This window comes from Symphalangus syndactylus, chromosome 14, assembly GCF_028878055.3.
Source record: "Symphalangus syndactylus isolate Jambi chromosome 14, NHGRI_mSymSyn1-v2.1_pri, whole genome shotgun sequence".
NCBI classification, from domain to species: Eukaryota; Metazoa; Chordata; class Mammalia; order Primates; family Hylobatidae; genus Symphalangus; species Symphalangus syndactylus.
In genome coordinates, this window is record NC_072436.2 from 50,372,097 (window position 1) to 50,399,289 (window position 27,193).

The 27,193-nt window shown below is 40.5% G+C and overlaps 1 long non-coding RNA gene and 1 pseudogene across 1 annotated transcript; both read left to right on the plus strand.

Moving 5' to 3' along the window:
- Positions 1–13,927: 13,927 nt before the first annotated feature.
- LOC134732331 (uncharacterized) lies at positions 13,928–21,195 on the plus strand. Its single transcript, XR_010115374.1, has 3 exons — positions 13,928–14,014; positions 18,419–18,796; positions 21,132–21,195. It is a non-coding gene; the product is annotated as an uncharacterized lncRNA (long non-coding RNA).
- A 3,157-nt stretch (positions 21,196–24,352) lies between these two features.
- On the plus strand, positions 24,353–25,421 carry LOC129462962 (lysosomal Pro-X carboxypeptidase-like; annotated as a pseudogene).
- Positions 25,422–27,193: the final 1,772 nt, after the last annotated feature.

A 27,193-nucleotide genomic window follows, 5' to 3' on the forward strand; every position in this document is an offset into this window, starting at 1 on the left:
GGGGCTTGCCTCATTTGGAGCAGTGGAAGTCACCCACATCCAAGATGGCTCAGAAATGACCATCTTGGCAGTGGGCAAGGGGTGGCTTTAGAAGCCCGAGGTTGCCTTTCTGACTGGGGCAAGCATATTTCTGGTTATCTGTGTGTTTGTGCAGAAGAGATTGAAGACATCGCGAGGTAGCCACACACTCATGGTCAACCATGAGGCTGTACACAAGACACAGAGGGAATGCAGGTAAAAAGTAAAAGCTTGAAAACTGCTTGAAAATGACCTGAATTTTTAATGTGTCCCCTGCCCACTCACAGATACACCAGCAGAAACTTTATTAATTTGAGGTTCTTAAGCAAAGCCTGTGTCAAGTCTAAACCCTGTATTCAAAAGGCAGACATTATCATATTGGAGTGAAAACTGTAAATCAAAAAGTGTCTGAGACAGATCTTAATTGATTTAGAAGTCAATATTGCCAAGGTTGAGGATGTGCCTGGGAAAAAGAAACACAAGTTACAGTAGGACCTATGGCCTGTGCTTCTTCCAAAGAGGGTTTTGAGGACTTCAACATTTAAAGGGGAAAGGGCGGGAAGGAGGGAAAGGAGGAAGGAAGAAAAAAAAAAAACAAAGAAAGGGAGGTTCTTGTGAGGCTTTGATTAGCACTCACTGAATCCACATTTGACATGTGAAAAGAGAGGAGTGTGGGGAAAGTAGTTTATGCATTCATGTACATTTTACGTAAGATAAAGCAAGCATGTGAAATTTCAGCTATCTGAAAAGAAAAGGAAGGCAGTTTTTATGTGACTCAGTTCCCAAGCTTAACTTTCCCTTTGGCATAATGAGTTTGGGGTCCCAAGATTTTATTTCCTTTTCACAAAACTAAGATCCAGCCAGGTGTGGCGGTTCATACCTGTAATCCCAGGACTTTGGGAAGCTGAAACAGGCGGATCTCTTCTGTCCAGGATTTGAGATCAGGCTCGGCAACATGGCAAGACCTCATCTCTACAAAAAATTTTTCAAGAATTAGCAGGGCAGCCGGGCGCGGTGGCTCATGCTTGTAATCCCAGCACTTTGGGAGGCCGAGGTGGGCGGATCACGAGGTCAGGAGATCGAGACCACGGTGAAACACCGTCTCTACTAAAAAAAAAAATACAAAAAATTAGCCGGGCGTGGTGGCCGGCGCCTGTAGTCCCAGCTACTCGGAGAGGCTGAGGCAGGAGAATGGCGTGAACCCGGGAGGCTGAGCTTGCAGTGAGCCGAGATTGCGCCACTGCACTCCAGCCTGGGTGACAGAGTGAGACTCCGTCTCAAAAAAAAAAAAAAAAAAAAAAGAATTAGCAGGGCATGGTGGCGGGTGCCTATGGTACCAGCTACTCAGGAGGCTGAGGCAGAAGGATCACTTGACACTTGAGCCCGGGAGGGCAAGGCTGCAGTGAGCCATGTTCAGGCCATTGCACTCCAGCCTGGGTGATAGAGTGAGACCCTATCTCAAAAAAACAAACAACATCAACAAAAAACCAAAAAAGCAAAGACCAAGATTCACCTACATCTTGTCTACAAGAGATAGAATACACAGACTTGAACATGCAAAGAGACTAGAAGTAAAATAATGGAAAAGGACGTATGAAACAGCATCCATAAGAGAGCTCAAGTGGCTATATTAACATCAGACAAAATAGACTTGACTACAAGACATATTACCAGAGATATATAAGAATATTTCCTAATGATAATAGGGTCAATGCATCAGGAAGTAAAACAATTTCGAATGTATACATACCTAAAAACAAAGCTTCAAAATATATAAAGTAAAAACTGAAGAATTGAAGTTAAACTAAATAAATCCATAAAATACTTGAATATTTCATTACTACCTCTTAATAATTGATAGAAAAACTAGATATACAATCAAAAAGGATATAGAAGAATTAAACAACACTGCTAACCAATTCAATCTAACTGACATACTCATCACTCTGACTACAGAATATACATTTTTTTCAAGTGTATATGAAACATTGCCGTAGACCATATGTTAGGCCACAAAACAAGTCTCAGTATATTTAAATAGATTAATTATATAAAGTAGGCTCTCTGGCTATTGTGGAATTAATCTAGAAACCAGTGAAAGAAGTAAATCTGGGAAATCCCACAATACTTGAAAATTAAACAACATATTTTCATATAACTCATGGGTCAAAGAAGATATCACTAAGGAAATTAGAAAATACATTAAGCTAAATGTAAATGAAAACACAACATATAAAAATGTATAGGATTCAGCTAAAGGAGTGCTTAAATGCCTGTAACAGAAAAGACCTCAAATCAGTAACCCAATATTATACATTAAGAAGATAGAAAAAGAAGACTAATCTAAGTCTAAAGCAAATAGAAGAAAGGAAGGAATAAAGATTACAAGAGAAATCAATGAAACAGAAAACAGAAAAATAAGAGAAAAATCAATGAAACCAAAATAAGTCTTTGAATAGAACAATGAAATTAAGAAATACTTAAATAGACTGGTGAAGAAAAAACAAAAAGACACAAATTTCCAAAATCAAGAATGAGAAAGAGGACATCATTATTGATCCTACAGAAATGAAAAAGAGTATAAGGGCTATTATGAACAACTTTATGCCAACTGATTAGACCAAAAAATGCACAAATATTTAGAAAGACAAAAAATATCAAAACTCACTCAAGAAGAAATAGAAAATCTGAATAGAGCTCTAAGAAGTAGAGAAATTGAATTAGCTTACAACTTTCCACAAAGAAACTTCAGAACTTGATGGCATCACTGGTGAATTCTATGTAATAATCAAAGAAGATGTAATATCAATCCTTCACAAACTCTTTCAAAAAACAGCTACACTTCCCAATTTATTTGAAGGCCAGTGTTACCCTGATATCAAAGCCAGACAAACACATTTTAAGAAAAAGCTATAAACCAATTTCTCTAATGTTCATAGATGCATTATTCTTTAATAAGATATTATAATAGCAAACTGAATCCAGTAATATAAAAAGGATGATACACTATGACAAAGTGAGATTTATCCCAGGAATGCAAGGTAGGTTTAACATTTGAAAATCAATTATATGATACAGCATATTAATAGAATAAATTAAAAAATCACATGATTATCTCAATAAATGAAGAAAAACACTTGACAAAAAAATAAAAACTCACACCCTTTTATGATAAAAACTCTCAATAAATTAGAAAGAGAAGGCAACTTCCATAACTGGATAGAGAGCATCTATGAAAACCCCATAGCTAACATTATACTGGCTAGTGGAAAAATTAATGCTTTCCCCCTAAGATCAACAAGAAGGTAGAAATGTCCACTCTTGTCACTTTTTAATTTTTTAATTAATTAATTAATTAATATTTATTTATTTATTTATTGAGACGGAGTTTCACTCTTGTTGCCCAGACTGGAGTGCAATGGCGTGATCTCAGCTCACCACAACCTCCACCTCCTAGGTTCAAGTGATTCTCCTGCCTCAGCCTCCTGAGTAGCTGGGATTACAGGCATGAGCCACCACACCCAGCTCTTGTCACTTTTTTAAACATTGTACTGGAGGTTTTAGCCAGGAAAATAGTCAAAAACAAAACAATAACAACAACAATAAAAACAAAGTGATTTAATAACGAGGTCATTCAGATTGGAAAGGAATAAGTAAAACTGGATTTATTCTCGGAAGAGATGATTTCTGAGAGTCATGTATGTAGAAAATGCCAAAGAATCTTCCTAAAACTAATAAGAACAAATAAACAAGTTTAGCAAGGTTGTCTGACACAAGATCAGTATAAAAGAAATAAACTGTAATTTTATATGCTAGCAATGAAAAATCAAAAATAAAATTAAGAAAATAATTCTGTTCATAATAGCCTTACAGAGAATAAAATAGGAATAAATTAGTAAAGAAAATATAAGACTCATACATGGAAAACTACAAAATATTGTTGAGAAAAATTAAAGACAAGCTAAATAAATGGAAAGATATCCCAAGTGCACATGGATTTCAATATTATCATGATGGCAATTGTCCCCCAAATTGATTTATTGACCTAACACAATCTCTATCAAACACCCAGGAAGCTTTTTTTGTGAGAATTGATAACCTAATTTAAAAACATCTATATAAAAATGCAAAGGATCTAGAGTAGCCAAACAATTTTTTAAAAGAGAGCAAATTAGTGACTGACATTACTCAATTTAAAATTGACTCTAAAACTACACTTTTTAAGACTATATGGTACTAGCACAAGGATAGATATGTAGATCAGCGGAGTGGAATTATAAGTCTAGAAACAAACCCCTCACATTTACAACCATCTGATTTTCTAAAAAGGTTCCAGAAAACTCAATTCAATGATGAAAGGATAATCTTATCAACAAACATTGCTGGGACAATTGCATAACCACATGCCAAAAACAAAAAAAATAAAGAGAAAGAACTTAGGCTCTTATTTCACAGCATAAAGAGAAAAATTAATCCACAATGGATCATAGACATAAATGTAAGAGATAAAATTATTCAACTTGTAGAAGAAAACATAGAAGACAATTTTTTCTGACCTTAGATTAGGCTATATATTTTTATGAGTGACACCAAAAGTAAGATCCATACAAGAAAAAAATTGATAAATTGGACCCCGTCAAAATTGAAAACATTCATGCTTTAAAAAATACCAGTAAGAAAATAAAAAGATAAGCCAAAGACTCAGAGAAAATGTTTGCAAATCTGATAAAGAACTTATATACAAATTATATAAAGAGTTCTCCAAGCATATATTGATAAGAAAACAAATAACCGAATATAAAAATGGTCAAAAGAATTGAACAGATAGTTCACCAAAAAATTATACAAATGGCTAAAAAGCTCTTGAAAAGATGTTCAACAACATTAGTTACCAGGGAAATGCAAATTAAAAACATGGTAAGCTACAACTACATGCTCAGTGGTATGGCTATCATCAAAAAAACAGACAATACCAAGTGTGATAAGCATGTGGAGAAATTTTAGCCATCACATGCTGCTGATGAAGATTTAAAGGAGTGCAATCACTTTAGACAAGTGTGGCATTTTCTTAGAAAGTTAAACTTAACCACTTGATTCAGCAATTCCGCTCCTAGTAATCTACCTAAGATAAATGAAAGCACATATCCACACATAGACATGTTTGCAAATACTCAGAGCAGCATCATTCATCACAACTCAAAACTAGAAACAACCCAAGTGTCTATTAACTGGTAAATGAATAAACAAAGTGTGTCTTATGCATACAATGAAATACTCTTGTGAAAGTCTTGTACTCAACTAAAACAGACTTGAGAAACCAGGAGGGAAAAGCCCTGGGGACACATAGCATCTCTCCAAAACTGTAATTCTCTGCAAGCCCAGTTGCTAAAACTGCCTGCTGTAAACTGAAACTAGTTTTATCTACAGCTGCTGAAATAACTTGCTGCAATTCTAAGACTAGTTTTACCCACCACCATCACTTACCAGTTAGAGCTTGCCAGCTCCCTGAAACCTTAGTAGAGCCAATGAACTTTCTCAAAGAGCAACACGTAACATATCTCTTTTTATTTTTTTATTTTTTTTGAGATGGAGTCTCGCTATGTCGCCCAGGCTGGAGTGCAGTGGCACAATCTCGGCTCACTGCAAGCTCCGCCTCCCAGATTCACGCCATTCTCCTGCCTCAGCCTCCCGAGTAGCTGGGACTACAGGCGCCCACCACCACACCCGGCTAATTTTTGTATTTTTAGTAGAGACGGGGTTTCACTGTGTTAGCCAGGAAGGTCTCGATCTCCTGACCTTGTGATTCACCCCCCTCGGCCTCCCAAAGTGCTGGGATTACAGGCGTGAGCCACTGTGCCCAGCCAACATATCTCTTTTTTAAAAATAAAACCTCTAAACTTCTTCTTGTTCTTTGGACATCCCAAAGACAACCCAGTCTGTGCGTATGTCTCAAATTGCAATTCTTTCTTCCCAAAGAAAATGCTACTTTTAGAAATTCGAGGGGCGGGCTCATGCCTGTAATCCTAGCACTTTGGGAGGCCGAGGCGGGCGGATCATGAGGTCAGGAGATTGAAACCATCCTGGCTAACACGGTGAAACCCTGTCTCTACTAAAAATACAAAAAATTAGCTGGGCGTGGTGGCGGGCGCCTGTAGTCTCACCTACTTGGGAGGCTGAGGCAGGAGAATGGCGTGAACCCGGGAGGCAGAGCTTGCAGTGAGCCAAGATTGTGCCACTGCACTCCGGCCTAGGCGACAGAGTGAGACTCTGTCTCAAAAAAAAAAAAAAAAGAAATTCATCTCTATATATTTATTTGACTTCAACACTTTTCAGCAACAAAAAGGAAAAAAAAACTACTGATACATAGATGAACCTCAAAAATAGTCTGCTAAAACAGAGTGAAAGAAGCCAGACACAAAGGCTACATATTGTATGATTCCATTTATATTAAATATCCAGAAAGGGTAAATTGACAGAGACAGAGAGAGCAGATTAGCAATTGCCAAGGGGTGGGGAGAAGTGACTACAAACCAGTCTGAGGGAAATTTTGGGTTAATGAGAATGATCTAAAACTGGATCATGGTGATAGCTGCACAACTCTGTAAATGTGTGAAAAATCATTGAATTGAACACTTACAATGAATGAATTTAAAAGTCGGTAGATTATGCCTTAATAAAGCTGTTTAAGAAGTCTCCCTGAGCCTATTCTGGCTCGGGAGGCTGCCCAATAAACAAACAAACAAATAAATAAATGTATTAATAAAGCTGTTTAAAAACTTGAAAACACGAACTACAGAAACCTAAAAATCCAACTGCAGCCCACTTGGTTCTGCTTTGCTATGAATCATCTCTACTGCTGAAATTAAGTTAGAATTTGGGATGATTCGGTGAGTTTAGTGGATGGATCGCCAAGAAGCTTGGTTTTATGTACCCAATGACATTTAAAGAAATAAGCATTCAATAAATATTGTCGTCTATTTACAGAAATGTACTGTTTTCTATGCTTTCTTTAGTGAAAGCTTGCTTCACTTTTCAGGGGGTATTACTACCCTATATAAGCAATAATTAATTAAGAGCTCAGCTCCTGCACCAGAAGCCAACAGAAGGGCAAAGAAAGTCAAACGGATGTCTTCAAAATGAGTTTGATTTTTTGAGCAAAGTTATCTAATTATCACTAATGCACACATATGCCATGGGTTGGAAAATACCTCCTTTCAGGAATAGCAATAACAATAATCAGCTGGCGGGGGACAGGGGCGGAAACAACTTTGAATTTTATATACTGGCAGTTGAAAGGTGTAAATATAAAATTAATGCATGCATTTAATCAACTTTGATCATTGTGACCAAGTGGGGAGGTTGTTGGATCAGAACTGTTTAAGGAAGAAAACGGGTTGGAGGGGGACAGATTTGCCCTACTAGATATCAGACTTATTTTGGAACACTAGTAAATTAAAAAGTGGTATTGGCATTGTGATATATGAATAGACCAATGAAACCAGACAGCCAGAAACAGAGTCCTATAATCTATAATATTATAATCTTTAAAATGATACATTATACTACATTGAAATGTAACATTTCTATTCAATGACAACAAGAATAGAAACTAAGTTAGAAAACAGTTATAGCGGGTGGGGGGAGGGGGTGGTCAGCAGTTTTCTGTGAATAGCCAGATGATAAATCTTTTAGGCTTTGCAGGCCACATGCATCTCTGTTGCCACTGCTGCTGCTGCTGCTTTCTTCTTTCTTGGTAATCTTTAAAAATGTAAAAACATTAGATTACATTAAAATTACTTTGGGGTGTACAAAAATAGGCCATCAGCAAGTACCATACTTTGACAACCCCTGATCCACAGTATTCGAGAAGATAATTTCAAACACCATAAACAACAAAGGTTTAGTAATTAGAGTATAAAATGACTTATGAGCAAAGCAGTAAGAATAGAGACAATCTAACAGGAAGATGAGCAAATGATATGAACAGGAAATTAAATAGCTAATAAATACATATGAAAACAGACACGTATGGAAAGAGGAAAATATAACATCTATGAGATAACATTGCACATCCTTCCTTTTTTTAAAAAGAAAGTATAAAGTGTTTCAGAAGAGGCAGATTAACTTCAATTCTTACACAGCTGGTGGAAGTGTAGCTGGTTTAAACACTTTGGAAAGCAATTTTGCATTATATAGTAAGTTTGAAGATGCACATACCCTGTAACCCAACAATTCCTCTAATAGGTGCTAAGGAAAAAATGGGAAACCACTTAATGTCAATTAGTGGGGCAATGGATAGTCAATCATGGCATTTATAAATGGAATACATATGTATAATGTAAATACAAATAAATGGCAGTTAAATGAATGATAAATAATATATACTTACATAGACAAATCCTATAAAAGTTTGCTGCATCAAAAATTATATCATAAGTTAAAAACCGAGAATAGATAAGATGCTGTGAAGAAGTTAGTGACTCTTGCTTCTCCAGGCATTAAAACTTGTTATAAAGCTATGGTGATTAAGACAGTATGGAACTCTCAGGGAAAGACAGACAAAGTGATGGGACAAAAGAATCCTATAAAATTTATAAAATAAAGCCATGCACGTATGGAAAAGAATGGCAACGTCGATCGATGAAAAAGATAGACTTCCCAATAAATGGCACTGGAACAATTGGTTATCCATAAGGTGAAAGAACAAACTGGATCATTGCCTTACTCCCTATACAACCATCAATTTCAGGTAGATTAAATGCTTAAATAACAAAGGTGCCTTTAGAACTCTAAGAGAAAAGTATAAGAGAATATATTTATAATGCCAGCATAAAGGAAGTTTTCTTGGCTGGGTACTGTGGCTCACTCCTGTAATCTCAACACTTTAGGAGGCCAAGCCAGGGAGATTGCTTAAGTCCAGGAGCTCAAGACAAGCCTGGGCTACATAGCAAAAAAAATTTATCTCTACAAAAATTTTTAAAAGTTGGCTAGGCATGGTGGCACATGCCTGTAGTCCCAGCTGTTCAGGAGGCTGAGGCAGGAGGATCACTTGAGCCCAGGAGCTGGAGCCTACAGTGAGCTGTGGTTGCGCCACTGCACTCCAACCTGGATGACAGAGTAAGACCTTGAAAAAGAACGAAAGAATGAAAGAAGGAAAGGAAGGAAGGAAGGAAGGAAGGAAGGAAGGAAGGAAGGAAGGAAGGAAGGAAGGAAATTTTCTTAACCCCCAAAGTGGTAACCAGAAAAGCAAATGACTGATACATTTGACAACATTAAAATTAAGACTGTTTCTTCCTCAAAAGATATCATAAAAAATGAAAAGGCAAGCCACAAACTAAAAGTCAATATTTTCAACATATGTAACCAACAAAGGGTTAGTATCCAGAATATATGAAGAGTTCTTACAAATCAATAAGAAAAAAGACAAACCCAATAGAAAAATAAACAGATGACCAGAACAGTCTCTTCACAGAAAAGGAGCTGAAAGTGGCAATACTTATATGAAAAGATGATCAGTATCATTAATAATCAGGGAAAGACAATTTAGGCCATAGCAAGACATCATTTCGTCCCCAGGAGCTTGGCAGGTGTGGGAGGGACTGTGAAACACCCAGGACACTTACATGCCTCTGGTAGAGGTAGAAACAGGTCAAGACTCTGGTGGGGGTATAAACTTGTAGAACCACTTTGAGAAATGATTGTAATAATGCAAGGACCCAGAGATCCCACTCAGGTATTTTTACCACAGACAAATTATTTCATATATATATATATATATATATATATATATATATATATATATACCAGAAAAAAGTATATAATAATGTTCATAACAGCTATGTTTGTAGTAGCAAAAACTTGAAACAACTCAAATGTCCCATGGCAATACAAGATGCAGTGTGTTTATCCAATAGAATAGTAAACAGCAGTGAAAAGAAACAGTGAACCATAATTACACTCACCAACACGAAATGAACCTCTCAAATATATGAAGTCAAGAGAGCATAGCTCCAGAAGAATACAAACAGCACAATGTTCTCTTCTGTTCACGGTTTAAACTCACTCAAAACTGAGCACTATCATTCAGAATTACATATATTATGGTAAACTATAAAGAAATATGAAGAATGGCCAGGCACGGTGGCTCACACCTGTAATACCAGCACTCTGGGAGGCCGAGGGTGAGGCAGATGGATCACTTGAGCCCAGGAATTCAAGACCAGCCTGGGAAACGTGGTGAAACCCTGTGTCTACAAAAAATACAAAAATTAGCCGAGTGTGCTGGCACTCTCCTGTAGTCCCAGCTGCTGGGGAGGCTGAGGTGGGAGGACTGCCTGAGCCTGGAAGGTTGAGGGTGCAGTGGGCAGAGCTTGTGCCATTGCACTGCAGCCTGGGCGACAGAGTGAGATCCTGTCTCAAAAATAAATAAACATAAATAAATAAATAAATAAATAAATAAATAAATAAATACAAAGAAATGTAAAGAATAAGCACTCCACTCACAGAGGTAGTTACCTTCTGTGTGGGGTCAGGGGGATGCAATTCAGAAGGAGACACAGAGACTTCAAAAGTGTTGGCGACGGTCTACTTCTGCTGGGTAATGGACGGCACTTCTGCTGGGTAATGGACGGCACTTCTGCTGGGTAATGGATGGTACTTCTGCTGGGTAATGGATGCACAGGCATTGGCTGTATTATGGTGATGACAATGTGCATATCACGTATAATATTTTTTATCAAAAATTTCATGTTTAAAATAAAATTATATGGCAGAAAGAAAAATACAGTAAGATATCATTTATGTAAATCTATAAAGCACAGAAAACAAGAGTGTATTTTGTTTCTGGAAACATACACATATAGAAAAAGTAGAACAGCCACATAAGGATACACACGAATATAATCAATTTTGGGCATTTTTGAAGAATGGTGTTGGTATGTGCATGACAAGGAGATTCCAACTGTGGACTGTAACTTTCTCTTTAAAATATTAAAAAACTCAAGGTAAGATAGCAAAGTATTGATACTTGTTAACTCTGAGTGTTGGGTACATAGGTGTTAGGAATAGGGTCTCTAGACTTAGGGCATGCATGCATGCACACACACACATACACGCATAAACACACATACACACACACACTCTCTCTCTCTCTCTACAGGACACCCAGTTAAATTGAATTTCAGATAAAAACCAACAACTTTTTAGTATAAATAATTTTAGTAAAAATATGCCCCATTGGGACAGCCTATGATTTATCTGACACCCCTACTTATATTGATCTCTACATCTGAAATATAGGGAAAATACGTTTGTCCTGTTTATGTACATTATGAAAACATTAGCCAGCAATTATGTGTTCAGTGTGCACGAGATGAGGGGAGGGGACTACAGAGTGTCCTGCCCCTCTGCCATGGAATCAGTGCACCAGACTCATCCCACCGGCTGCCCGGACCTTCAAGGATTTCTGACCAGATCCATTTGCTCAGATTATTTAACTCCAAAAACCAATATACCCATCATTTAAACACGGTAATTACCATTTGCTATGTGCTGAACACTTGACATGCATTATCTCATTAAACAATTCCACAGCAGCTCTGTCCTGGTACTATTTTTCCTAGTTTTCTTATAATTTCTGATACTCCCCCAAGGCCCAGAAATTTGCCAGTGTCACACCGTGAGTCAGGGGTTCCAAAGCCATAGTTTTTTCCACCTGCCCTCCTACCCCCCAACACGTACATAGCAATCTTTCCCAATCCTTCATGGTCCCTCCCCTCCTGGGCTTCCCTGTCCCTTTCACGTCTGGTTCCTCTTGCAGCAAGAGGCATTAACTAACCTTGTGCTTTTATCTTTCTAGATACAGATGACCCTCCTACTTAGACTGCTTACTTCTTTCCATATCACTGCCCAGCCCAGCTCCAAATTTCTGCCAAACTAGTGCCTCGTGGGGAGAAGGCACTCAGGACGTATTTGCCGGTTGGCGGGTCAGCATTTTCTCTAAGGGCATTCTGGAAAGCAGCCGTGGACTTGGCCACTTCCAGCAGTTCTACTTTAAACACAAAGTTCCTTGGCTTCCAATTTCTACATTAAAGTGCTCCAGTTCCTCTGGTCAGCAGAGAACACCCTTAGGGTCTCGCAGCCCCTACAGACATCATCCAGGCAGCCCAGATACAATGTTCTTGTGAGCTTCTGTGTGTAAACAGCCAGGTCCATGCCTACTGCTTCGTTGGAAAATGCCCCAAACACAAACCCTTTTTGTCATTTAGAAGAGCATGGAAAAGCCCCTTCTGCCCCACGGAATAACAAAAGACCAGTTGGCTTCCTTTCAAATATGCTAATTGCCCAACTTCCAAGTTTCAGCTCAAGGCCCATTTTTACGCCTGACTTAAAAATAAAGCCCTGACAATATGGTCTTGAATGGAAATGCTGACCACACTAGCTGATGAGAACAAGCAGCTATTCCAGGAAAGAAAACAATGGAGGCAGGCAGCGCGCGCATATTCCCCCCGGCCTATGTGGGACTGTTTTGTTTCCAGGCAACCGGCCGGCCCTACAGCTGGCTCCAGGCTCCAGAGCTCAGACCCAAGCCTGACTTCTTTACTAGAAGTTTGAGGAAATGTGATCCTATCTTTCGATTCTCTCTGGATAAAAGTGGAACTAGCTTTGTTTTGTTTTTGCTTTTGTTTTTTTCCAGTTATGTCATAGGGAAAGTTTGGACTCTCACACTTAGGGGGCAACTCCTTCTGAAACTCCAGATAATGGATGTGCACACACGGACTTGGGGACACGTTGTGTGCAGCAATTTGGCGTCTAGGCAGCATTTAAAACTATAGCCACGGCCGGGCTGGTGGCTCACGCCTGTAATCCTAGCACTTTGGGAGGGTTGAGGCAGTCAGATCACTTGAGGTCGGGAGTTTGAGACCAGCCTGGCCAACATGGCAAAACCCCATCTGTACTGAAAACATAAAAATTAGCTGAGTGTGGTGGCGGGCACCTGTAATTCCAGCTACTCGGGAGGCTGAGGCATGAGAATCTTTTGAACCCAGGAGGTGGAGGTTGCAGTGAGCCAAGATTGCACCACTGCACCTCAGCATGGACAGAGTGACACTCGTCTCCAAACAAAAAAACTATAGCCCTAAATAAATAGGCCTTCCAGACCACCTGAAACAAGTCTCAACCAAAATGACTAGAAGGATCTTACTAAGATCACTTTTCTGGGGTGATGCAGAGAGCTGACATTATAACCCAAATGATTTGGAACCCAACCCAGAGTTTAACGGCTCTATCTGGATAACAGCCTCCTGTTTTATGTCAATGGAGGAATCACCTCCAATTCTAACCAAAACAAGTGAGAAGCTGATCTGTGTTATGTACCATCTCCTTTCATTTACATTCCTCAGTGGGGCTGATATTATTGTTCCCATTTCACAGATGAGGATTCTGAGCCCCAGAGAAGTCACGTTAGTTAAATAAGTGACCCCAGATCGTGCTGAGATGAAATTCAAAACCAAGAGTGAGATGCCACACTGCCCCACCCTTGCTACTCAAAGAGTGGTCCGGGGACCGTAGCAGCTGCGGCATCACCTGGGCAATTGTGAGAAAGGCAGAGTCCCAGGCCCCGCCCCAGACTCCTAAATCAGAATCTGCATTTTGACCCCAGGCTTCACACGCACATGAAAGTTTGTGAAGTGCTGGCCCACACCGCAGCCCTTCTCAGATGACCCTGCTGCCAAACAGACATCGAACTGTGAGGATCTTAGAAACTGGACGTGACGTGAAGCCTGATATCTAAGGACAGTGGGGTGCCAGGTGGAAGGAAATGCAGGTTTCAAGCATAGCAGTTATATATGTCTCAGAGGACTACCATGGATGCCAGTGTAGAAAGGAACAAAGTCTCTAGATTTAGAATTTTATATTCAATCCTGGTTCTGCCATTTACAGGCTACAAAACCTTGGGAAAGTTGTTCAATTCTCTGACTCTCAGCTTGTTTCCAAAGTAAGAATAATGCTAGATCTGAGGTTGTTCTGATGTTAAGTAAGACCATATACACAAAAACATACTCCATAGACCCTCTCTATCTTTTTTTTGAGGTGGAGTCTAGCTTTGTCACCAGGCTGGGGTGCAGTGCATGGTCTCGGCTCACTGCAACCTCTGCCTCCCTGGTTCAAGTGGTTCTCCTGCCTCAGCCTCTGAGTAGCCAGGATTACAGGCACGTGCCACCACGCCCAGTTAACTTTCTGTATTTTTAGTAGAGATGGGAATTTCACCATGTTGGCCAGGCTAGTCTCGAACTCCTGACCTCAAGTGATCTGCCCGCCTCGGCCTCTCAAAGTGCTGGGGTTACAGGCATGAGCCACTGCGCCCGGCCAGCCCCTCTCTATCTATGCGTTCCACATGCCTGGATTCAACCAACCATGGAGCAAAAATGTTTGAAAAAAAAAGTGTCTGTACTGAACATGTACAGATATTTTTCTTGTCATTATTCTCTAAACAATACAGTATAACAACTATTTACATTGTATAAGGTATTATAAATAATCTAGAGATGATTTAAAGTATGTAAGCTATATGGGAGGATGCGCATAGTTTATATGCAAATGCAATACCATTTTATATCAGGGACTTCATCCTGTGGGATCTAGGCATGGGGGGAGGCTCCTGGAACCAATCCCCCACGAGTCCAAGTGATGACTGTATATGCATATACACACACATATATGTACACACTGTCTGGATACATGTATATATTCATATATAGACACATATAGAATGTGTACACATGTGTATTTACACATGTATATATGTGTTTACATGCATATACACACAAGTATATATACACATACATATATGCGCATTATATATACACATACATATATAGCCATATATACACATACATATATGCATACATATACGTACATATATACATACATATATACCCATATATACACATACATATATATACCATACATATATACACATACATATATATACCCATACATATATACACATACTTATATATACCCATATGTATATACACATACATATATATTATACCCATATACACATACATATGTATGTGTATTATATATATATATACACATACATATGTATGTGTATATGGGTATAATACATAATATAATAAGATGTAGCATATATATGTATATGGGTATGTATGTATATGTATATATGTATGGGTGTATATATGTATGGGTGTATATATGTATGGGTATAGATGTATGTGTATGTATGTGTATATATGTATGGGTATATATGGGTATATATGTATGTATATATGTATGTATATGTATGCATATATGTATGTGTATATATGGTATATATGTACGTGTATATATAATGTGCATATATGCATGTGTATATATGTATGGGCATGCATGTGCATATGTGTATAGGCATATATGTATGGGCGTGTATGTGCATATATGTATGTGTATATATGTATGTGTATATATGTGTATGTGTATATGTGGGTATATATGTATGTATATATGTATGTGTGTGTATGTATGCATATATGTATGTGTATATATGGTATATATGTATGTGTATATATAAGTAAACATATACACATGTGTGTATATGCATGTGTATCGTTCCCTTGGAATTTGTGGGGATTAGTTCCAGAAGCCCCCCACATGCCAAAATCCCACAAATGATGAAGTCCTTCATATAAAATGATATAGTATTTGCATATAACCTATGCACATCCTCCCATATATCTTAAATACTTAAATACTCCTGTATACCTTAAATATACACGTGTGTGTATATATGTGTGTATATGTGTATACTATATGTGCATATATGTATATATAAATATATCCAGACACAGTGTGTATATATATAGGTATATATACATATATATGTACATAGCATGTACATAGATACATGCATAGATGTGTGATTGGAATGTCACAGGATATCAATAAGTGGATATTAACTATTAATATACATATTAAATGTTATGTCAACCAGCATCTGAGGGTACATTAAAAAAGGGTTTTCTTGTAAACAACAGAAAACACTCTGGCCAGTTCATGGGGTTCATTACTATTAGATGGTTTACAAAATCCCTTGAAGAGCTGGAGAAGCTGACTATAGGGAGGCGGTTCCAGGAACAATTCCCAGCCTCAGCAGCATGGTCCGAAGCGCCACCCTGCAGAAAGCCATCCATCAGTAAGGGGTCACCACCACAGTTGCACTGCCTCCTGGACCCTCCAAGCAGGCAGAATGACTGATTGTCTTGCACAGTCCCCGCCCCTCTTGGCTCAGCTCCCAGTGGAAGAAGCCTCATGCTTGCCTCTCTCATTGGTGGAATCTGAGCCCATCAGAGCCCTGGTTGCAAGGAAACCCGGGAAATGGAGTTTTTAGCTTTTTGTCGGCTACAAAACAAGGAGGCACTCCAGAAGGCCATTGAATGGGTGACGGGACAGTCTAGTATCCACCACAGGGAGCTGTAAGCTTTGCTATTCCCTAAATAGAACAATCTGATTTAGGGGTCAGGGCCTGGTCTGGGGCAGGGACTGTGAGGTGGGGATGGGGTAGGGTGGGTGGTTGTGGATAAGGACAGATCAGCAGGTGTCAAGAACTGGAAAGCAGAATGTCACTGGGAGCTGCAGATAGTTAAGTGTGTTCATGCCGGGGACCGTATCAGACTGACACACAGCTGGAATTCAGGGACTGCTGCTGGCCAGGCCTTCTGGGGCTACATTAACCTGGCTTTCTCTCTGTGCCCACGTCTGCTCACTTGGAACCCAAGCTGCATCTGGGTATCCCCAATCCCCATTGCAGTGCCCAGTCCAGCCTGGCCTCTTTTGGCCATGCTCCCTGCTCAAAACTGTAAAGGCGGGGGGTGGGAGGGGGGCTAAGGGCTTAACGAATCACAGCTGACCCTTAAACATCACAGGTTTGAACTGCACAGGCCTGCTTATGCTCAGATTTTCTTCCACCTCTGCCACCCCTGAGACAGCAAGACCAATCCCTCCTCCTCCTCAGCCTACTCAACGTAAAGAAAATGAGGATGAAGACCTTCATGATGATCTGCTTCCACTTAATGGATAGTTAATATATTTTCTCTTCCTTAGGATTTTCTTAGTAACATTTTCTTTTCTCTAGCTGACTTTATTGTAAGAATACTCTGTGTGTGTGTGTGTGTGTGTGTGTGTGTGTGTGAGTGTGTGCCATACAAAATACGTGCTAACCAATCAACTCTTTATGTTATCAGTAAGGCTTCCAGTCAACAGTAGGCTACTAGTAGTTATATTTTCGGAAAGCCAAAAGTTGTACAGAGATTTCTGACTGTGCAAGGGGTAGGGGAGGTTCAGTGCCCCTAACCCCCATTGTATTCAAGTGTCAACTGTAGTTAGTCCCAGATATATGTCTGAACGTCACCGGAGCCTTCCAGTAGTGAGTTTCCAAGCCATGGAAGTGCGCGGCAGAGGACAGACAGCCACTTATCAGGGGTGCTGGCCAGAGGGCCTCGAAGGTTCTTCCTAACCCTCCAGATCAGTACTGCTATGAGACACAATGTCTTAAACTTCCAAAAAGAGACTCTGCTTGGGGGGAAGCTAGGCACTGTGGCTGACTGAAAGGAAATATCTGGAGCCAGGTTCTCTCCAACCTGCAAATCATCCCCAGAGCAGTGTCTGCCTCCCTCATGTGCTTAAGCACCTGACCACGGGCCACCTTAGAAGGAGGGGATAATACTCTTATCCCTGGTTTTAGACAATTAAAGCACTGTTTTGTGTGCTAGTGACCCAAAACAGTTAATGCTCTTCCCAAAGGGGCCCAGCTTAGGCACTGGAAGGATTTGGAGAAAAGCCCACTTTCACAAACCAATCAGAGTTGACATAGAAACAGATCCTTTTTGTCAAATTATGAATGTCTGTGGACCACAACTGGTTGAGAACCTGGAAAAAAACAAACCAAATCAAACCAAACCACGTGTTGAGCAGATAGGATTATGATAAGGTTCTTTTTCTCTTTTATTTGGATTTCTGTTAATATTTTTAATGAAATTTCTTTGTAGGCATCGAAAAAGAAGAAATCATTTCTCTTCATGAACTTAAAGGGCCTTTTATTAATGATTATAGTAGGAAGATGAACATGTTCCTAAATTTATCTCATTTGGTCTTTGGTGGCTGATGTAGTGGGCAGAAGGCTTTGGGTTCATATATTAATAATTCCAAATACGAATTGCCTGAGCCTCGGGCCCTGCAGTTTGCCATCTATGTGTGCTCATTGTTTTGGTTGGTTTGGTTTGACACAGCTGGGTGGGTGGCATTGTTTAGGGTGTTTGTATCCACACAGCATCAGAAGGGACAGGACACTGGGGCCTTTTCCTTTCTTATAAGAGCCAAAATATTCCTCCACAATCGACAGGCTTTGACACTGACTGCTGGATAAAGATGGCAGATTGAATACCTGCATCTAATTCTGACCTCTCCTGAAGCCCTACCAAACCACAGTAAAGAGAGAACAGGAGGGAACAGGAGAGCGAACAAGGAGGTTCTGGAAGTTGGTAAACTGATGAGAAACAAATGTGGCAGTGCAGAAAGCTGAGCTTAATGAGATTTCCATCACAGCACGCGCAAACAGCTCAAGAAGGCACTCCTGGAAGTGAAAGTAAAGCAATTGGCTCTGCAGTTTCCCCAACCCCACTCCACCACTGCCTCTCCCCAGCCCCATCAGGAGACTGGAGATTCAGTCTGTGGAGAAAGCAGAGAGTCTCAGGACTGAGAACATTAGACACAACTGAAGGTAAGGCTCCTAAAAGCACAAGAGAATGAAATGAGTTATGTCTGCTGGAAGCTGTGGTGGGCAGCCTCTCCTCTCACTCAGCTCTCAGAATGCAGGCAGGCAGAACTTCTCCCGCTAGGCAAGATGCTGGAAGCTTCTCCTCAGGGGAATCAGATGGCCCAGGAAGAGAAACCTGAAAGTACTGATGTCAGGGGTTTCCCAGCACACGGCCCAGCCAGATTACCCTACTGAGAAGTTAACAGTCAACAACTCCCACCCACCTCCCCACCACATTCCCCCAGTACAGAATGTCCAGTCAGCCTTTCACTCCTGGGCTCTAAATCCAGGGAGATGGTGCCTTTAAGAGATGGCTCTAAATCCATCCCTTTTGACTTTCCCGGTGGAGCTATCTTGAATCTCCTCCTGTCAAATAATAGATCCTTCTAATCAGCAGTGGAAACCCAATCAAGTCGCTTCCATCTTTAGTATCCTTCCTTCAATGCCCCATTGTCTCCAGCTCCACACCACACCCCTTCTCCCCATTAAAGTCACATTTTCTCACTTTCCAGTTATATTTCAACCCACTGCATTCTATCTTCTATCTCACAACCCAGAAAATCTGCCTCGCCCAAGGAAGGGCATGGGAATTGCTAACAACAACAGAGACATCTTGGTCCTTCTCAACTTGGCAGCAACATTCAATAGTGTTGATCATCACCTTCCTAAAATATTCTCTTCCATCACTTGCCACAAGCATCCTCTTCTCCTAGTTTCTCTCCTGTTTCAGTGACCACTACTCAGCTTCCTTTGCTGCCTCATCCTCCCCCACCCAACCTATAAATCCTGGCATTCTTCGGGGTGCAGTCCTGGGCTTTCTATTTCTCTGTGCTCTCTCCTTAGTGGATCCTATTCATTTGATTCCCAAATGTGTACCTTCAAATCAGACCTCTCCTTTTTGTCCAAAGTCATCCTTGGAATTCTAACTGGATTCACCATTTCCCCTCCAAATTCACCCTTCCTCCAAAGCCCCTGTGGTCAATGGTCAATATCTGTAGAGTTGCTCAAGTTGAACATCACATTGAGAGTCATCTTTGACACCTTCTTCATGTCTCATGTCCAAGTCTTTACTAAGTCCTGCTGATTATATGTTCAAAATATACCACGAGTCCATCTCTTTCTGTCCATCTTCATGACCAGCACCCTGGTCCAGGCCCCTGTTGTGTCTTGCCTCCTGACGACTTTCCTCATATTCATTCTTGCCCTTCAGTATGTGGGATATGATGAGGTTTCTCTTCAAATAATCTGATCAATATTTTATTCTTTAATTCATAGTACCCTCCCTTTTTTTTCTCCTTTTTTCCTTTTTGCCTTTGTTAAATGCTCAAGCACACCACAATACCAGGCCTTATCAATACCAGCTCGCATTTCTTTCCTTATTTTAAAAAAAGACTAACTTTCTAGCTCATTACAGACACCCATTTCCCTTCCTCTCCACTTTCTTTTACGTGCCCACCCTTTCTAAAAAAAAATCAAATGTTTAGCCAACCGAGATTAGCTTAAATTATACGACCCAACCCCAGCCAAGACTTGTGTCAAAAATAAAGGCTCTCGTGCCCCTTTGTTCAAGTGTGCTGTCATGGCAACTGGCCAAAGAGGCACCCCTCTATGCAAAAGTAAAATTGCTTTGCTAAAAATCCTTTGTTCGAGTGTTCAATTTCCTTAAGATTTTAAGTGTTATTCATAACAAGTATCACTCCCCCTGCTTCAAACACTCCAGTGGGTGCACTTTCTATTGCATCCAGTATGGGAACAAAATCTTTAACTTGGCCTCTAAGACACTGGGTAATCTAGTTCCTCCTCAGCTAGCTTTTGTTCCTGCCATTCCAGCCTCTTGGGCATTCTTTCACTCCTTGCCCATGGGCCTTTTTCCTTGTTGCTTCCTCTGCTCCCCAGTATCCTTTTTTATTCTCCTCTATATTCAGATAACCCTTCTTTATCCTTCGAATCTCCATTAAATCACTTATTTAAAAAATTAACTCTGATTCCCTCCTCCCACACCACATTCCCATTTAGATAGGACCCCATGATGTTTGCTATGGTTTGAGAGTCCCCAGCAAAACTCATGAGGAAATGTAATTGCCAAGGTCATAATGTTGGGAGATGGTGCCTTTAAGAGGTGACTAAGTCATTAAGATGAATTGATGTCTTTCTGAAGAGACTAGGTGAGTTCTTTTAGGAATCGATTAGTTCTTGCAAGAATAGGTTGTTACAAAGCCATGTTGCTTCTCTTGCTTTGTCTCTCTGCACATGCCTGCTTCCTCTTCTGCTTCTTTTCCATGCTGTGATGCAACGCAAGCCTCACCAGAAGCCGAGCATATGCCAGCGCCAAGCCCTTTGGCTTTCCAGCCTCTGTAACTGTGAACCAAATAAATCTCTCTTCTTTATAAATTACTCAGCCCCGGGTAGTCTGTTATAGCAATACTAAACAGACTTAAGACAATGTCCATATTCTGTTATAGCAACACTAAACGAATGAAGACAATTTCAGTCTCATAGCAGTCACATTCTCCTTTGTAGCACTTGTATGACAGCATTAATTGTGCAAGTGTTGGTGCCTTCTCCACTAGATTATGCATGGTGAAGTTAGAGATAATGTCTGTCTTGTTCAATGATGTAACCTCAGAAACTACCACAGGGTGCAGAACATAGTATGTGGTCAATAAATATTTTAAATATGTGATCATGAAGCTATTCTTGAATTCGAGGAACTTTTCTGGAGCACTTTTTAAAATTTTATTTTTGGGTCTGCAATCTTCTAGGAGAAAGGAAACAAATCTTATATTCTATGTCACCCTTTTAGATTGTGATGTTTGTCTATCCTCAAATATACATTAGCATGTTGCAGTAATTAATGTTGTCTTATATTTTGCTATTTTTACTACCACAAAGGGGATGCCAGGGAAATTCCCCTTGTGAGTCCTGAGTATCCAATCAAATGTTGCCTTATTTCATGACTTCTTCCTTTTGGTCTTCAGACTAGCCCTTAAAGTGGCTCAACCTAACTGTAGGCCACAAGTTATATGAGGGGTCTTCAAAAAGTTCATGGAAAATGCGTATAATGAAAGAAATATGCATTGGAAATGGAAATGGAAACTATGGTTTCCATTTTTTGCACCAAAATAAACTCGTACTAACTTGTTATAACATGTCTGAAGGGGATCTAGTTTGAGGCACTAAGAATGGTTTCATCATTTTGAAAAGAACGCTTATCAGAGCGACATGAATTCTGCTAAAACTGAAGCAAGAACAAACATCAAATTTATGGTGATTCTTGGGTAGGAAGAACGGTGAAATCATTGATGCTTTATGAAAACGTTATAGGAATGATGCTCTGAAGAAGTCAGCAGTTTATGAACAGATAGCTCATTTTAAGAAGGAACAAGATGATATGGAAGATGAAGCCCACAGCAGCAGACCATCCACATCAATTTTTGAGGAAAAAGTTCATATTATCCATGCCCTAATTGAGGAGGACCAATGTTTAACAACAGAAAAAATATCCAACACCATCCACATCTCAATTGGTTCAGCTTACATAATTCTGACTGAAAAATTAAACTTGAGCAAACTTTCCACTTGATGGCTGCTGAAACTGTTGCACCCAAATCAGCTACAGACAAAAGCAGAGCTTTCAATGAAAATTGTAAACAAGTGGGATCAAGATCCTGAAGCATTTCTTCGAAGAATTGTAACAATTGTAACAGGAGATGGAACATGGCTTTACCAGTATGATCCTGAAGACAAAGCACAATCTAAGCACTGGCTACCAAGAGGTGGAAGTGGTCCAGCCAAAGCAACAGTGGACCAGTCAGGAGCAAGGATCATGGCAACAGTCTTTTGGGATGGTCAAGGTATTTTGTTAGTTGACTTTCTGGAGGGCCAAAGAACAATAGTGTATGCTTATTTTGAATGTATTTTGAGAAAGTTAGCTAAAGCTTTAGTAGAAAAATGCCCAGGAAACCTTCACTAGAAAATCCTTCTCCATCATAACAATGCTCCTGCTCATTCCTCTCATCAAACAAGGGTAATTTGGGGAGTGTTTCAGTGGGAAATCATTAGGCATCCACCTTATAGTCCTGATTTGGCCCCTTTTTTATATCTTAATCTTAAAAAATTCTTAAAGGGCACTAATTTTTCTTCAGTTAATAAATGTAAAAATGACTATATTGACATGGTTAAATTCCCAGGACCCTCAGTTCTCTGAAGGTTGACTAGATGGCTAATATCACTTACAAAAGTGTCTTGAACTTGACGGAGCCTATATTGAGAAAGTTTATATTTTTTATTTTAATCTCTTAATTGTAGTTTTCCATGAGCTTTTTGAAGTCTCCTTGTATACAAGATGGTGCAACATGTAATAGTGCAGTAGTTTGATTTTAGATTCAAATGTTAGGTCTGAAATAAAGGCGTGTGAATGCCTGTTAGTGATGCAATCTGACTGTGGTTTATGTGTGCATGTGTGGGCCAGCCTTGAGTGCCCAGCCTCTCCTCATCACAGCCATGACTGCTCCCAGCTACACTCGCAGAGGAAGCAGCTCTTAGGCCTCCCCAACCTGGACTTTTTTTTTTTTTTTTTTTTTGAGATGGAGTGCAATGGCACAATCTTGGCTTACTGCAACCTTTGCCTCCGGGTTCAAGTGATTCTCCTGCCTCAGTCTCCAAAGTAGCTGGAATTACAGGTGCCCGCCACCATGCCCGGCTAATTTGTTGTATTTTTAGTAGAGATGGGGTTTCACCATGTTGGCCAGGCTGGTCTTGAACTCCTGATCTCAGGTGATCCACCAGCCTCAGCCTCTCAAAGTGCTGGAATTACAGGCATGAGCCACCGCACCTGGCCCAGCCTGGACTATTTTTGTGCACTGCCCAACATCTGCTGGTGGAATTCTCCCTTGCTATAGACTAAATGTTTGTATCCCCCTCAAATTTATATGTTGAAACCTTAATTCCCAATGGGATAATATTAGGAGGTAGGGCCTTTGGGAGGTAATTAGGTTTAGATGAGGTCATGAGGATGGAATTAGTGTTGTTATAAGAAGAGTAAGAGACACCAGATCTCCCGTCCTCTGCATGCGGGGACAGAGCAAGATGGTGGCCATCTGCAAGCCAGGAAGCAGTCCCTCTCCAGGAACCGCATCAGCCAGAACCTTGATCTTGGACTTCCGGCCTCTAGAACTACGAGAAATAAATTTCTGTTGTTAAAGCCACTCAGTCTGTGGTATTTTGTTGTAACAGCCCAAGCCATCTAAGACATTTCCCAGCCCCCCTTTCCATAAAGCTGCCGTATATTCTCCCCAGTCTAGGGGCTCTCCACTCCCTGCCAGGCTCTGGGTGGAAGGCAGCTGTTGAGTTTACTTTTGTTTAACTCTTATCTGGTGATACTTTATTGTCTAAGGGCTTACTCATAGAAAAATAATCTGCTCTTAAACTCAGCCTCGAAACTAGAAAATTACTTTTTAAACAGAGAAGACATTGATTTAACATGGCTTTAGACCTGCACTGCAACCACCAGCCTGAGCCATGGGCCACCAAGACCTCCTGCTCCTGTTCCTGGCTTTCCTAGTGCCCTGGACCACCACAGCCCTCCAGCCGGCCTTAAGGGCTCTTGGCAGCCTGCCCTCACCAGCCAACCCCACATCCCACCCGGCTGTTGCCAAGGACAACTCGGTTCTCCACTTCCAACAGAGGGTTGATCATTTTGGATTTCATACTGTGAAAACTTTTTAACAGCAATATCTAATAGCAGATAAGTACTGGAAGAAATATGACGAGGACATCATCTGGTTCTGCAATAATACGTGGTTCATGTGGGATGGGGCTGAGGAACTGAAAGCTGTGTTGGCGTATGTGGAACAGCGATACTGTGGAGAGTCCCTGCCCTGTGATGACCCATTCAAGGATTCTGGACACTTGGATCTCCTGACATCAGAGCAAGCTCTGGCTGATTTTGCAGAGCTAATCAAACACTTGAAAAGAACAATCCTAGGAGCTGAAAATCACACTGTCATGGCCCTCTAGGGCCCCTATGGTGGCATGCTTGCAGCCTAGTTCAGAATGAAATACCCTCATGTGGTAGTTGGAGCTCTTGCAACTTCTGCCCTTATCTGGCAGTTTAAGGATTTGGTACCTTGTGGTGTATTTATGAAGATCGTAACTACAGATTTTAGGAAAGGTGGTCTATATTGTTCAGAGAACCTCCGTAGGTCCTGAGATGCCATTAATCGACTCTCAAATATGGACGGGAGTTTGCAGTGGCTTCCTGACATTCGACATTTGAAAGACTGGATCTCTGAAGACTGGGTGACGTGCAGTGGTAAGCTATCCTTATGCATCCAACTTTTTATGGCGTTTTTTATTTGAACTTCACTTGTGGAACTTGAAGGAGTTTTCTGATAACTGTTTTAAACAGCGGGGTATGAGACCAAGGCCCTCCCGGATCACTACTGTGTGTGGAGGCAAAAACATTAGTTCACACATGGACATCGTTTTCAGCAATGGCAAACTAGACCCCTGGTCAGGAGATGGAGTAACCAAGGACATCACAGACACCTTGGTTGCAGTTACCGTCTCAGAGGGGCCCACCGTTTAGATCTCTGAGCCAACATGGGCCTTTGGTCCCATGTCTGTGCTGTTAGCCCCCTCCTTGGAAGTTAGACACATGAAGAAATGGATCAGAGATTTCCACCAGAGTGAAGGAGAAACTTTTGATCATTTTTAGTTTCTCCTTTTATGTTCACACCACCCACGTTCCTGTTCACTTTGGTTTTCTACATGTAATTACTTTCCCTTGTTCCTCACTCAATTTGATGGCACTGAGGGGAGACAGAAGAGAGGGTGATGGTGGTGACAGCAGCCATCCCAGGAGTGTGATTTCCTGGGCTCTTGCTGACTTTGTGCCACCTCCTGGAAGATTCTCTTCCTGATCACTCTCCCACACCATCAGTGGCCCTCATCACTGGAGCAGAGTTCCTGACTGCTTTTCACAGAGAAAGAGTCATTTCCTGTGTTTCTCTGCAAGCGGGGATTTCTGCTTGGATTTGAGGTTGAAGTCTCTTTGACCCATTTATAAGACCCCATCCCTACTCCCCCGCAAAAGGAAAAGCAGACCATAGATAAAAATGATGTAATTGCAGCTGGTAGGATGTCTGATGCCAATCCAGGAAATGGGAGCCATTTCTTTTGTACTGGATTTAATGATTTAGTGACTTTGAACTGTGCTATAATTTTTTTTCTTTTTTTTTTGGTAGAGATAGGGGTTTTGCCATGTTGCCCAGGCTGGTCTCAAACTCCTGAGGCTCAAGTGATCTGCCCACCTCAGCTTCCCAAAGTGCTGGGATTACAGGCATGAGCCGTCATGCCAGGCCTGTGCTTCAAATAAATAATAAGCCTGGACTTTAAAAAAAAAAAAAAAAACCATGGCTTTACATGCACAGGTACAGTCTGAGCTCACACTTACCATCCTTTTTAATTTCACCTATTATATTGATATACTGCAGTTGACTAAGTCATTCCCCTATTATTGTTCTGCAAATTATTTCCAAGTTTTTGTTACTACAAATAGCAGCAATCTGGATATTTTAATACTGATTGTTTTTCTCTAACTTTTAGATATTTCCTGAAAGTTTCCTGGTTAAAGAGTATGAGTTATTTCACGAACTTTTTTTTTTTTTTTTTGAGACAGGGTCTGGCTCTGTTGTCCAGGCTGGAGTGCAGTGGCATGATCTCAGCTCACTGCAACCTCTGCCTCCCAGGCTCAAGCGATCCTCCCACCTCAGCCTCCTGACTACAGGTGCATACCACCACACTTGGCTAATTTTTAAATTTTTTTTGTAGAGACGGGGTTTTGCCATGTTGGCCAGGCTGGTCTTGAACTCCTGAGCTCAAGTGATCCACCTGCCTCAGCCTCACAAAGTGTTGGGATTACAGGCGTGAGCCACCACGCCCAGCCATCTCACTGCTCTTGTAGCAAAGGCCACATTGCTTTGCAAAAATCACAGTGATGTGTAGGGCACCAGTGATGTGCATATGAGCCTGCTCTATCTCATACTTACCAGTACTAGGTCTTGTCATTTCTCTTTATTTGAAGTAGTTTAAAAGATACTTATTAAGCCCCTAGAATTATTTATTCATTTCTTTTTATGCAAAGCTGTTTATGTTGTAATGAACAAAATGCTAACACTCAGAAATAAATTTGGCAAAACAATTTCTGATTATTTTGCCAACTATCAGAAATCTCTGCCTGAAGACCCACAGATTCAACTCTGACACAGCCCTTTTCCTGTTCTTGAATGTGCAAGTTATTGGTTTTTAATATCAATTACACTTGAAAGGATTTATGAGGACAAATGGTGAATGACAAAG